The 15,309-nt window shown below is 41.0% G+C and overlaps 1 long non-coding RNA gene across 1 annotated transcript in view; it reads right to left on the minus strand.

Moving 5' to 3' along the window:
- Positions 1-518: 518 nt before the first annotated feature.
- Positions 519-15,309, minus strand: part of LOC113601066 (uncharacterized) — a 40,451-nt gene continuing 25,660 nt past the window's right edge. The window contains exon 5 of the long non-coding RNA XR_003422204.2: positions 519-1,366. This is a non-coding gene — a long non-coding RNA (uncharacterized LOC113601066). The remainder of the gene's footprint in view (positions 1,367-15,309) is intronic.

Below are 15,309 nucleotides of genomic sequence, written 5' to 3' on the forward strand. Positions count from 1 at the left end.
AAAATTACCCACCAGTATAAGAGTCAATAAGAATGCTTGCCTATCTCCACGTGGGCTCTGAGTTGGGCCAGGAAAGTATCCCCTACAAGAATTAACAATCCAGAGTAGTTACAATTAACAACTCAGGCAACAACAGATGTTGGTGAGGATGCTGAGAAAGAGAAACCCTTTTGCACTGCTGGTGGGAATGCAAACTGGTGCAGCCGCTCTGGAAAACAGTATGGAGGCTCCTCAAAAAATTAAAAATAGAACTACCCTAAGACCCAGCAGCTGCATTACTAGGTATTTATCCAATGGACACAGGAGTGCTGATTCAAAGGGGCACATGCACCTCAATGTTTATAGCAGCACGATTGACAACAGCCAAAGTATGGAAAGAGCCCAAAGGACCATCGACTGATGAATGGATAAAGAAGATGTGGTGTGTATGTGTGTATATATGTAATGGAATATTACTCAGGAATCAAAACGAATGAAATCTTGCCATCTGCAACAACGTGAATGGAACTAGAGTGTATTATGTTAAGCAAAATTCAGTCAGAGAAAGACAATTATCATATGATTTCACTCATATGTGTTATTTGAGAAACATAACAGATGAACTTAGGGGAGGGGAAGCAAAACTAAGATAAAAACAGAGAGGGAGACAAACGATAAGAGACTCTTAAATACAGAGAACAAAATGAGGGTTGCTGGCATGGTATTGGATAGGGGAATGGGCTAAATGGGTGATGGGCATTAAGGAGGGCACTTGTTGGGATGAGCACGGAGTGTTCATGATGAATCACTAAATTCTATTCCTGAAATTATTAATACACTATATGTTAACTAACTTGGATTTAAATTTTAAAAAATAAATAAAAATTAAAAATTAAAAAAAAGAATTAATCATAGGTCTGCCCTCTCACGGACTTAACAATTTAGCTTTACACTACTTGTATGATCCTCATCTACCAAGCCAGAAATTAGCATAAAAAATGCTCCCCAACTTTCCCCCCACTCACCCCCTGCCAAGACCATGATACCCCAGGACTCCTAGCAGAAGGAAATAAAACCTGCTCTGAGTGGGGAAGGGTCTCACCCTCAACTCAAGCCGCTGCGGAGGTCCACAGACAAAACCTCACTAAAGATGAACTCACAACCCAAAATTACAAAATATGGGGGTCACTTGTGTACAGCAGGGAAGGCTGGCCCTTTCACTCACCAGTTAAAAAAGTCAAAGGGCACAAAGTCTTTGAAACACATCCAGAGTCGCTCAAAGCTGATTTAGTTGGCTGTTTAGGTGGGGCAAATCAAGTATCCAGTTCCATGACTTCACACTGTATTCTCGTCTGGCCAACCATCTCACACAAATCCATCACCATTGCTGAGGGGGGAAAAGCAACACAAAAAAGCCAGTTCTAGTGACAGCAGGTTCAGCATTCATTAATCCATTACAAACAGACCTTAAGGCACTTCAGTGCTTTTCATTTCCTTTTCTCATTAAGAACTACTTGTTTACTAAAACTAGAGAAAAGCTGGAACCAAGCACTTTTAAAGCCTTAGCTTTAATACACCTGCTGCCCTGAATTTCCCATAGACTAAGCCACATCCCAGTTTGCCTGGGACTTTTCTGGGTTTAGCAATGGAATGCCCCATCCTAGTCAAACCAAGAGAGTTGGTCACAGAAAGCATTCTTCATCTTAATAAAAGGGAAATTAAGTAAATCTGTGAAGATTTTCCTCTTTGTTTTCCTACCAGCAGCATTCAGGCAAAACAAGCTAATAATTATTTCAAGAGGTTCTTGCAGAGTGCCTATAATTATAGCACAGGTATATAAATAGGCATACACACTTTTCACTCCTTGAGCTCTGGTTTCCGCATCTGTGAAACACAGACAACCATGGAACCATAAGGTTTTGGCAAGGATTAATGAGACCGTGTAGAATGTAGATCAAGCACTTAGCATGGTTCCTCGCCCATAATAAACACGCCAGCAAGACAGCTATCTTGATTACTAAGTTTCAGACTTTTGTAGCATACAGATTTTATACTTCAGAAACATTTACTATATGCTTCCATTTTGCACATTTTTGGTTTGAAGTAGCAGTTTTGTCAGTATTGCTGGATTATTCTCACACAGCTTGTCGAATTTATTGACAGGTACAAATAATTTTCTCTTATTGTGTTTGGACACTTATCTGATCATTCATCCTTTGACTTTCAGAATTCAAAAATATTCGCCAAGATTTAGGGAAAATAACAACAATCTGATCATTTTTTCCCACTTTTTAGAAAGCAAACTTGATGTGCTTTATCTTGCCTGCCTATCCTTTTAGTCCAACATGTACGAGTAACTGCGAAAATAGCATTCTCTTTATCCCATCTCTGACTATCAGTGACCCAGAACTAACAGGTTTGTATTTCCACCTGACTGATTTTCAAAGTATTCAAACTCTAAATAACCTTAAATTGAGTATATATTTTATGTCATCCATTGTTGTACTGAAAGAGAAGGGGCTAAGAAAGCTCATATTTCCCCTGTGGCATTAGGCTGCATTGAGCATATGAGTATTAACAATCTTTTAAATTGCTGTCAATTTGAAGACATTACCTTCTCTCTGTTAGGACATAATGCTGAGTCATTTGGAGTGAGTTGGGACAGATTTGCCCTAAATCACTCCTAAAATCTTGTTTGGTTTCCTCTGGCCAGAATATCGTATAATATACTGGTTACTTTGGATATTGCAAGGTTTATCTTTGTTTGACATTAAAGGTCCTAAATGGGATCAAGACACATGATCTGAGCTAACATTCCTCGTACTTAAATATACATACAAACCACATTTTGAGAAACTTGTTGAACACAGATTCTGATTTGATCGGTCTGGGCTGTGGCTTGGAACTCTGCATTTCCAGCAAGCCCCCAGGTGACACCGACCCTACTGGTCTGGGGACCACCCTACAGCAGCACGGGTGTAAGGCAGTAGTTCTAGGGGTGTGGTTATGGCACCAGTAGCACAGGCACCGCCGGGGAATTTGTCAGAAATGTTAATCCTCAGACCTCACCCCAGACTTTCTAGATGAGAAACTCTAGGTACAAGCCCTCCAGGTCACTCTGATACACACAGTTTGAGAACCACTATTTTAAATAAGTAAATCTGCTTGCCTAGATGAACCAAGTACTGGGTTATATCCCACAAGGAAGGAAACCAAGGCTGTCTTTGAGCTAAAACGACCAAGACAAACAGCCAATCCTCAGTTACCTGCTGGAAACGAGCATTTAACAGATCCACCCACACTGGTGAGTGGCCTTTGGAGGAACAGACCTTGCCCGGATGCCAACTGAAAACTTGTCCAGCAGGTATATTCTCTATATCGAAACGTACAGGTAGTATTAAAGCATGCACTCAGCATCAGGGAAGTCTGATACGAGGTAACACAGTAGTGCTAAATTGCCCAACAGAGGAAATAGGCATCTGCTAAGCAGGGACACCAAAAAAAAAAGAAAAAAGAAAAAAGAAAAAAAGAAGAAAAGAAAAGAAAAGAAAAGAAAAGAAAAGAAAAGAAAAGAAAAGAAAAGAAAAGAAAAGAAAAAAATCTTGAAAGAATTTGACATTTTCCAGAAAAAAACATCAAGAGATACCATGGGGAAACTCATACTATTCAACTTCTTTACTCATTTTACTGTTTAGCATGGCTTGCTGTGGCCTGTGGAGTCTGACTGCCTGTCTCTAAGTCCTGGCTATAGCATGTCCTAGCTGAGTAACCTCAGGCAAGTTACTCAACTCTCATTGCCTCAGTTTGCTCACCTGCAAAATGAAGATAATGATGTTTTGTGAGAATCAAACATTACATTAATATATGTAAAGCTCTTAGAAAAATGCCTAATATTCAGTCAGTGCTTCATAAATATTTGTTTTTATTACAAGTAGGTGGAAAGGGCAGAAGGACTCTACATTTTCTTTTTCAGTGCTTAGGGTCTTCAAAGAATTAATTTCTTTCCCAGTAAGCCTGACATGGCATCGGAGAAGTCAGACAAAAGTCAGAAATGCATGGAGACAAGAGACAGAACTGGTGAGATCTGTGGGTCGGTCCCAGGGAAAAATTGAGAAAGAGCAGGATAGAACTAGAGAAACTGTGGGGCTCTGAACAAAGCCAGGTACATATCAGGAAAAGGAGCAAGACTTAAATCCCAGAGTGTAAGTCAGGAGACCAGTAAGCACTGACCACCCACAAGGATGGTAACATCATTAGCAATCTCGGGATTTTAGGCTCTCACCCTGGCTACAAATGGAATCAACTGGAGAGCATTAAAAAATGCTGATGCCTGTGTATCACCCCTAGAGAGTCTGTTTTGTTGGTTTGGGGCCTTACCTGGGGAGATTTCTAAAATCTCCCCTGAGTTTTTTAGATAGCATGGGTTAAGCATCTTATACTCCAGTCAGCACTGATGTTAGAAGTTGTGAGGGGCCTACATAGATGACAAATGAAATGGCTAAAAAAACACAGTCCCTGCTTATTATCCCCACCTTCACTCTTCTTTATATTTATGCTCTGGATTTACCTTCTCTCTGGCCACAGATAATTCACAGAGTGCCTTTTTTGCTATTCAGAAAAATGCTCCCCTTCTTCCATGCACCTTGTCAAGAACTGATGTTACACCACAAGCAAGATAACAATGTATCTTACCATAGTTTCATGGATGATGGCAGAAGACATGAGACTCCTGGGCCAGAGATAAAGGATTATTACTCACAGAAATAATAGAGAATAAACATTTCCTTGCAACAAGAAAAAAACCCTTTCCCAAAATAATGGAAAGACATGACATCTGCACATACAGTGAATTTTATTACAGGAAAGGAACCATGAATTTAGGGAACTTAAATCTTTTATAATGGGCAGTAAGCCTGCTGGCCTTTACTCTACAGAGATAACACTTCTATTTTCCAAGGCTATTTGCTATACACATTCTTCAAAGCACTAGAATAGTGCTGGCAAAATGTGAAAAACATGTAAGACCCATGGAGAATCATCTTCCAGCACACTTTACTTTAATTGTCTAAAAAAATTGCTATAATATAATGATTTCAGGGGCACCTGGGTGGCTCAGTCAGGTAAGATCTGACTCTTGATTTTGGCTTTGGTCATGATTTCATGGTTCGTGAGTTTGAACCCCACATCAGGCTTTGTGCTGACAGCAGTGGAGCCTGCTTGGGATCCTCTCTCTCCCTCTCTCTGTCCCCCCTCTACTTGCTCATATGCTTGCTCCCTCTTTCTCTCTCAAAATAATTTTAAAAACTTGAAAAAATATATATAATGATTTCATTAGAATAAAAAACTTCATATCTTCTGCTATACAATCATCATAGTAGATATGCAAAGCTACAATGTCTACGATGTAGATGGATCCCTCCTGTCTATGAGCAGTTTACAACCTATGCAAATATACACCATGGCATTTTATATTTTTATCTTACTCACCTATTCTATCCTTGTTGGGTCCTACCCAACCTCACTTTTGGACTTATTTTTTTTCCCCAATGATCTTATTCCTAATCATTTTCCTTCTTCCAGCCCAAATTTCCACAAACTATTTACCTTAAGATTTTAATACATACATACATTTATTTATTTATTTATTTATTTGTAACTTTTATTTATTTTTGAGAGACAGAAACAGAGTGCAAGTGGGGGACGGGCAACGAGAGAGGGAGACACAGAACCTGCAGCAGGCTCCAGGCTCTAAGATGCTAGCACACAGCCCGACGTGGGATTTGAACTCATGAACCATGAGATCATTACCTGAGCCAAAGTTGGATGGTTAACCAACTGAGCCCTCTAAGCGCCCCAAGATTTTAATACTTTTAGACATGATCAGTCCCCTTCATTCTTGGGCTTACTCCTCGCTATTTGTGCAACTGAAGTAACATGAGGCACCCCTGAGACGGAGGCACACAGATTACCTTTCCATGTTAAACTGGCAAAATCCACATATAATGACTGCATTCTGTACAAACGACCCATGCTAAGGACAAGATGAAACAACAGACTTCTAAGAGCTATGACAAGGTGTCAGGACCATGAAGATATTTCAGAAGGACATGAAGCACCACAAGTAAGCTGACATCTTACTAGTTACAAGAACTCAAATGTAATTTCTGAGAACCACACTGTAAATGTGACCAAACAAGAATGTGCTCTCATGCATCTGAGTGTTGCAACAAGAGGAAGATGATCAGTTTGGATTCTTGAAGGGAATAAAGAAAAAGAAGTAAATAGAGACTGGCTAGGGTGACCTAGAAAGACTGCATCTGGTGAAGACTAATGGACAAGTATCCACTGTGTGGGAGCAGGGACTTATAAATGTCCTGGTGAATGTCTCTGAAATCTCTGCCACTGCTTTATTCCAGTTCCACACTCAGCAAGCAGCATATCATTCCTCGCCCAACTTCCCAGCCAGGCTGGCCTAGGGAAGGACCATACATTGTGAAAGTATCTAGCCTTGCAACATAAAGAAACATCCAAAGTGTCAAATGACACCATGGCATTCTGATCTAAGTCCCAGCCTATTAACAGGGGTGAGATGGTCCCTCCCCAGTGGAGCTCAGCACTCAGGCTGGATCCAGAATGGTCACTCAGCGTTCATCCTTCCCCAAGGTGAGCTCCTGAGCTGAAACTGGTCCAGAAGTCTATGGAAGCAGAGCAGCTCCAGAGACTTTCAGGAAAGCCCCGGCCATCCATTTTAGGACACACAGGCAGAGTGTTACTCCCAGGGCTGAAATGCAATTTCTCAACTGTCCAAAAACTAGAATAGGGTAGGGACTTTGAGCTACCATACTCACCTAGGGTCCACATTTATGTCCTCCCTCACATTCCTTCACACAGCCCCCAGAACAAGGCAGAGACTATTAAAGGTACTGGAGATACAAAGACAAATGATATGGAATCTGCTGGCCCTGAGGGAATTTTGTGTTAGTCAGGGTTCCCCAGAGAAACAGAACCAACAGAACATGTGTGTGTATGTCTCTGTGTGTGTGTGTGTGTGTGTGTGTGTGTGTGTGTGTGTGTGATTAGATTTCATTCAAATGAAAGAGAAAGATTTCAGAGAACTAGTTCATGTGATTGTGAAGGCTGGCAAGTATGAAATCTGCAGAGCAGGCTGGTGGGTGCACCTGGATGGCTCTGCTGGTTGAGTGTCTGACTCTTGATTTCAGCTCAAGTCATGATCTCAGTTTGTGCAATCAAGCCCCGTATCGGGCTCTGTGCTAATAGCACAAATTCTTCTTGGGATTCTCTTTCTCTCTGTCTTTCTCTGCCCTTCCCTCGTCTGTGCGCACTCTCTCCCTCTCTAAATAAATAAATAAACATAAATAAATAAATAAATGTAATCTGCTTTACTCAAAGTCTACTGATTTAAATGTTAATCTCATCTAAAAAATACCTTTGGGGTGCTGAGTGGCTCAGTTGGTTAAGCGTCTGACCTGGGCTCAGGTCATGATCTCATGGTTTGTGAGTTTGAGCCCCCACACTGGGCCTGGTGCTGACAGCTCAGAGGCTGGAGCCTGCTTTGGATTCTGTGTCTCCTTCTCTCTCTCTGCCTCTGTCCCACTCTCACTCTGTCTTTCTCTCTCAAAAACAAATAAAGCATTAAAAAAAATTTTTTAATACCGTCAAAGCAACATCTAGACTGGTATTTGACCCAACACATAGCCTAGCCAAGTTGACACATAAAATTAACCATCATAGGTTTCCAGTACATTATGTTCCACAGACCCAAAGAGGGCAATTCCCAGTCTCCCCTCCACCCTAATCACCTCACCCCCAAACCCTCATATCACCTCTCCCCATCACACACACACACACACACACACACACACACACACACACACACACTGTTTTCTATCACTGAAAAAAGTGAAGGATGTTTTTAAAAATAATGTGTTCCCTGTGAATCCCTCCCTATAATTCTTCACAACCAGGCACAATGAACCACGAAGTTTACAGAGAAGAGAGGCAAATGTAAATTTTTGAAGGCTTTGAGATTTCTTCAGAAAACTTATGCCAGAAGGTACCCCTGCTTACAGCCATTAATGGCTCCTTGGTTAGAAAGGGAAGGAAAGACGGGAAATTTATTAACCACCTCTGCCTCCAAATTCCCCTCCCTTTACTCTTCCCAATTTTTGCCAGAAGGAAGCTCCTATTCTCACCACAGAGCAAGTGAAAAAGCACTGGGATGCAAGACATGCCTCCTTCCTTGGAAATAGGGAGAAGTCGAGGACAAGAAGCTGGTTGTCATGGTCCCTTCAGCCAGACCCCCACCCTGCTCATCCAAATCCCCTCCCCATAGCCTAAGGCCTGCATGCTCTGTGGAGCCTTCCAAGCACTTCTGCCTCAGTGTCCATTCTGGCCTCAGCCCCTTGGAACTCTGCTTCTCTTACTGTCATTCAGTCTCTACTCATTCAGGATGCCTGGGTGACTCAGTCTGTTAGGCATCCAACTTCAGCTCAGGTCATGAGTTCATGAGTTTGAGCCCTGCATCAGGCTCTGTGCTGACAGCTCAGAGCCTGGAGCCTGCTTCATATTCTGTCTCCCTCTCTCTTTGCCCCTCCACGGCTCATTCTCTCTCTCTCTCTCTCTCTCTCTCTTTCAAGAATAAACATTCTTGAATACAAAAATAATAATAATAAAATAAGCCACTCATTCCATGCACACTGCTCTACAAAGTTCTCCTTTAAAGTCTCTGTTTCATGTCCCTGGAAGGTTGAACTATTTATTTTTGTAAAGACAAATAAAAATTTTAAACAGCAACAATAATAATACAAGAGGCTTAATTCTCCCTTCTACTAATAAGGGAAGAGATTCTCCTCCCCTCCTTAGAAAAATTAAAATTATAGATACTTTCTCCTCTCTTTAAAATGTATATAAATACTTTTGAAAGCTAGATAGGACTTTTGTCAGCTTTTTGATTCAAGAATATTTCTTAGGAAGCTGGAAACCATCTCTGAAATGTAAACACCAAGGGAGATAGTTCCCAGATCTCCCAGTGTCTGTTGGAGATAGAAGCCTAACTTTGATGGGTGCTCCATGTTGCAAAACTATCATCTCCTGTCATAAAGACCCAAGAAGTTTGGTTTTGCTTTGTATAAACTCAAATAGCCAACCTAGACAGTCACCTCCATTACTAGAGAAATTTAGGTACCTAAATTACCACTAGGTAAATGAACTATGTGTGACAAAAGGTGCTGTCAAGACCTCTGATTTGAGGACTAGTTATTGTTTATTTTGAGAAATGTATATAACAGGTTGTGTCTGCTTGGTTATAAAAGGAGGTAAGATTCTTTTTCATCTGCAGTCTCCTAAGGGATCGCCTAGAATGTGCATCGTATTCTGGTTAAATGCTTACTCAATAATATAAGTGTTTTCTTTCTCTGTTACCTCTATGGAGGGCATTTCTGCATTGAGAGATTTTGTTTTTAGTTATATCTCCCCAACATCTCATTCTTACACATCCACAGTCCTTAGCACATTGTTTTCTCACATATAAAAGATTCTCTTGATTGTAACCATTTCTTTTCCCATTTTTACACATCTGAGACCAAGACAATTTTTTTAGTTGATGGGGAAAAGAGTAACACCGATTCAAGGAATGAAAACACAAAGAGGTTGAAAAAGTTTGCAAAATAGATTTTATTGTGAATGTTAAAGCACAGAAAAAGGATACTTTTCTTGTGGATCCCAAGTGTAAAGGGAGAAAGGGAAGGAGCAGAGCCAAGTAGGAATTCCAGAAGACAGAGCCCATGTAACCATAAGGAAAACACCACATCTCAGAAACATCACATGAGGCCACTCTAATTTTAAATAGTTTCCTAAAAAGTTAAATAAAGACCCAGAAGTGGAAGTACATAGCTAATTTGCATACTTCAGATGAGTCATGACAGACATTTCAGCTGTCAGGAATTTTTCTCTCATTGAAACATAACAATCATGAGTTTTGCCTGTTAGTTGTCACCTTGTTGATTCCCAGAGCTGTGTTTTGTTGTGTAGTAAACTTGGAGGCTACAGACTTCACCCACATTACTGACAGACAAGGCTGATGTGTTTGGGATATAAAATTTAAAATCCCAGAATACTGAGGGGCACCTGGGTGGCTCAGTCGGTTGAGCGTCCGACTTCAGCTCAGGTCACAATCTCGTGGTCCATGAGTTCGAGCCCCGCGTCGGGCTCTGGGCTGATGGCTCGGAGCCTGGAGCCTGCTTCCGATTCTGTGTCTCCCTCTCTATCTGCCCCTCCCCCGTTCATGCTCTGTCTCTCTTTGTCTCAAAAATAAATAAACGTTAAAAAAAAATTTTTAAATCCAGGAATATCTGATTGTATTGTGATGTAAATTAGCATCATGTTTTTCATAGAAAAAAACCCCAAAATGTTAACAAAGGTAATTTATGGGGAAAAAAATAAGAATTTAGCCAATGCATCTAAGTAGAGAATATGGTAGCTTATGCACCGTGGGCATTAAGGAGGTGGATGAGTTCCTGGGGCAAGGATAGCATGGAGTCTACTTTTAGACAAACAGGCTTAAGCAATGGGATGAAGAAAGGGCCACAGTGATCACCTGGCTGAATACAGACAGGGCCATTAGTGGACCCACTCTGAAATACCCATAGGCCCTCCCTAAGTGACCAGTGGACTACTTACACTAGACACAGTTACCAAAAAAGGGAAAATTCCAAACGTCACCACACCTCCTCACCTTCCCTCCTTAAAAGTAGCCCCCTGCCACTGCCTCATAGCAGACAGCCTCTCCTCTGCTGTCCTGCCCACTGCTCCCTTGTGGTATATTTAATAAACTCTACCTCCTTTGTTTTTCTTCAGGTGAATTCTTTTACCTTCTGTGCCACCGGCTTCCACCCAATTGCAAGAGACATGATATCTGATGTGGGAAACAAAGGCAGAAGAAAATGGTAGAATTAAATTCCCTTATAACCTGCAGCCCATTGATAAATACTTGAGGTAAATACAGAGTAAAACATTTCTCTAGGAACGCCCTACCATCCTAATGTTAATGCTCTGCTAGAGGGAATAACAGCCTTAGCTTGACAGTAGCTAGGCCTTCAGTATCCTGTGAGTCTTCATTAGCATATGAAAATCTCAAGAGAAACTTTCTCTCGACTTTACCTCCCCCAACTCCTAAATGTATAAGTAGTCTCTTCAGAGGGTCCGGAACAACTCTTCCTGCCCATGGGTCCTGTCTCCCTGCCTTAATAAAATCACCTTTTTGCACCAAAGACGTCTCAAGAATTCTTTCATGGCTCTCAGCTCCAGACCCCACGAACTCCACAATCACCCCCAAAACCTCATCAATATCTACCTAATATACGTTCAGAAGGAGAAAAGACAGGAAACTGAATGAAGAAAATAATAGAAAATTTCTTTGAGTTGAAGAAAGAGTTGATCATCCAAAAAAAAAAAAAGCCTCTCATATGAAATGGGAATTATCAAAAGGAGATAGCTAGATGTTTGTTGCTGAAATGCTTAGGCACATTCTTTCTGAGAACCACAACAATTCCATAAATATAGCTTCTAAAGAACAAAACTATCTAGGTCTATTCTGTCTGAAAAGGTGCATAGACAATGTCTGCATGGAATATGTTTTAAATGTCTGCTAGATTCATTCAAAGAAGGCATCCACCCATTTTATTCTACTTTTAGCCAGCATCTGCTGCAGAACAATAGAGGCATGGATAATCACTCCGTGCTTGCCAGTTAACTAAGAAACACTAACGGGCTATTTTATGAGGAAAGCTACAAACAATGCTTTTCTTTGAGGTGGAGTGATTTAAAGGATAAATTATAACCACCTTAAGCTTTCCACAAATGGAAAGAAAGATTTCTTCACAATAAAGTATGTTGAGTCAATTGCATTGAGCAATGATTTTATAGCCACACGTTCGTTCAATTGTTCACATTCTTCACTTCACGAATTAGTCCTTGGAACCTTATCCCTTCCTGTGCACTTGCAAAATTCCATTCAAACTTTAATAAGTTGGTAAAGTTTACACACACACACTCGTATACACACACACTCATACACACACACACACACACACACACAGAGGGAACATATAGAGAATATATATACACAAGACAGCCTTTCACTCTGTGAGGCATTCTCTTCAATCTTGTTTTAAAATACTCTTTCTTGAATCTTACTGAAGTTTTCATCTTTCCTGTTAAAATTAGGTTTTATCTTCTTGCCTGGTGTCTGGAGAAAATGGGGCCAGAACAATGGTAGACAGATAATGGCCTAAGTCATGGAGAAGACGTTGATGGCCCTTATTACCATGGTTGCTGTTGTTGTTTTAAGGAAATTAAATATACTTTGCCCAAAGTTTCCTGTTTTACAGAACCAATGTCATGGCACGTGTGTTTAAATATCCCAAATGAATTAACAAAGAACTGATCAGGGAGACAAACCCTGGCTGCTTGCCAGTGTGACGGATTTCTGATAAAACATAAGCTTTCAAGAAAATGAAATTTAATCATCACAGTTTGGAGACAAACTCAGATTTTGCTCAATAGCAGCACAGGAAGGGCAAGGCAGGAAAAGGAGAAACTGAAATTCAAGTGCACCAAAGTAGCTAATCTGGGCAAAATTGATCAGCTTATGGGGTTTTTCTTTTTTAGAAATAGTCTGAATTCTCACATTCTGATCTGCCATTTCAAATATTCCTGATTTCCTCTGACAGCTCATAGTCACAAGCAATCCCTTACAGCTAACACTGCTCTTGTCAAGATAAAGATCTGTCCATTGTACTCTACTTGCTACTAGAATAAAAGCCACAGCCATTAAAAAAAAAATCTTCCTAGCCACTTCCATTGGGAATGAAGAGGGCTTAAATTTCATTCATGTAATAGTATGATTGACTTGTTGAAAGCATCGGGTTTGCATTAACGTATTCAACAAAATTTTATAATATGTAAGTATGTTTGTATGTAATATGTATGGAGTCCTGTGTGAGTTCCTAGGTTGTGGTCATCCACAGGGTAAGTCAGTTTCCTGCCAAACAGAACTTTCCCATCTAATAAGGGATATCAGGAGGCCCTTGTGCCCCAAGGGGACATGCAGGTAGGGCATGTTGAGCTAAACTTAGAATGTTGCACAGGGCTCCTAGATGTGGCCTCTGCACTTAGATAGGGGTTTCCCACCTGGGATATTATTAACATTTTGGAGCAGTTAACTTATTGTAGGGAGCTGTCCTGTACATGGCAGCATGTTTGGCAGCATCCCTGGCCCCTACCCACTAGATGCCACAAATCTGGTGAATGTCCCCAGACATTGCCAAAAGTCCCTTGGAGGACAAACTCATCTGACTTAGAATCTCTGACTTAGGTGGAAGATAAGAGAGTTGTGCGGTGACAGGGAATCTCTGGTACTGACAGGGACAAATCCGTTATAAGATGGCCGACAGGGCCGAGAGGGGAATTCCAGTCCCTGCCCGAAGACTCCCCTTCCGGGTTTTTCTTCCCACTCACTTGTGGCGCGAACAGAATACAAACTGTCCCCTCTGCTTCTGCTCAGGACTCAGATCTCTGGAGAGGGATCTCCTCCGAGTCCACCGGTGTAAAATAAGACTCCGATCCACCAAGATCTCCAAGTGCCACTTGGTGTTTCCACCAGCGACCCAGCCTGGTTCCGTAATAGTACAAAGGTCCCTAGGATGATGAATACCTTGGTCCCTTGGGTGTGGGGAGATGCTAAGCCCAATATGAGAAAGACATAACTAGGTTCAGATCCAAAGGGCCTGTGTAAGGCTGGTTGACAGCTTGGAGTTTATAAATTATCTATTACTGTGTAACAACCCTCAAGACATTTCCACTTAAAACAACAAACATCTATTGCCTAAACAGTTTCTGAGGGTCAGGAATCCTGGAGCAGCTTAGCTGGGCGGCTCTAGCTTAGGGTCTCTCACAAGGTCACGGTCAAGCTGGTAGCCAGGACCAGTCTTTGAAGACTGGACTTGCTATGGAAAGAGGAGGGTCCAGGCTGGCTGTGAGCAGGTGTGTTCAGTTCCTTCCTGTGTGGGCCTTCCACGGGGCTGGCCCTACATTGCTTTTCCCCAGGGAGGAGGATGGAAGAGAAAATTTGCATTGAAAAACATTCACCCTGGCTTCTACTTAGAGAGAAGAGCAAAAGACAAAAGGAATTCAACCATCCTTTTTGATTGGAGAGGTGCCATCATAGTACAATTTATCATTTAAGCCCCTGGATACTTAGAAAGTGACTCTAATTACAGAAGCCCTTAGTCTTTAAATTGGTCACAGTTCCACAAAAGTACAAAGTAATTAAACTAGCAAATAACTGAACCAGCTCTTCTTCTGAATTCAATGGTGGCAAAACCTGGAATGTAAATCGGGGTAGCCACTGTGGAAAATGGTATGGAGATTACTCAAAAAATAAAAAAATAGAAATGCCACATAATCTAGTAGTTCCACTAGTAGTATTCAACCAAGGAAAATGAAAACACTAATTCAAAAAGATACATGTACCTCTATGTTTATTGCAGTGTTATTTACAATAGCCAAAATGTGGAAGCAGCCCAAGTATCTACGAATAGATGAATGTATAAAGAAGATATGGTGTGTGTGCATATAATATGTATTCTATATAATGGAATATTACTCAGCCATAAAAAAGAATGAGATTTTGCCATTTGCAATAACGTGGATCAAACTAGAGAGTATAATACTAAGTTAAATAAGTCAGAGAAAGACAAATACCATATGATTTCACTTACATGTGGAATCTTTAAAACAAAACAAAGCAGAAACACACCCCTAAATACAGAGAACAAACTGGTGGGGAGAATGGGCAAAATGGGAGAAGGGGTGTGGAAGATAACGGACATCCAGTTATGGAATGAATAAGTCCGGGGGGCGAAAGGTACAGCATAGGGAAGATACTCCAGGGTCCCATAACAGACGGTAGCTACACTTGTGGTGAGCACAGCATAACATATAGAGTTGTCAAATCACTACATTACCTGAAACTAATGTAACATTGTGCGTCAACTATCCTTCAGTTAAAAAAAAAAATACTGGCAAAATCCGAGCCCAGAGAAGCTAAATGACGGCACTTCTGCGAAAGCTCATCAGATATGATAGAACTCATCATTCCTTTATAAAGCTTTTCCACGATGAGATGGTTGAAGTCATCAGAGCCCGTTTTTCATTTCATGTAAAAATGGTCTTAGGAATTTCTCAGATTTTAACTAACCTGTCTTCTGTACCACTATGAGCATAAACCAATTGTCCAAGACTAGACAGCCC

The sequence above is a fragment of the Acinonyx jubatus genome, chromosome A1 (assembly GCF_027475565.1).
Source record: "Acinonyx jubatus isolate Ajub_Pintada_27869175 chromosome A1, VMU_Ajub_asm_v1.0, whole genome shotgun sequence".
NCBI lineage: Eukaryota > Metazoa > Chordata > Mammalia > Carnivora > Felidae > Acinonyx > Acinonyx jubatus.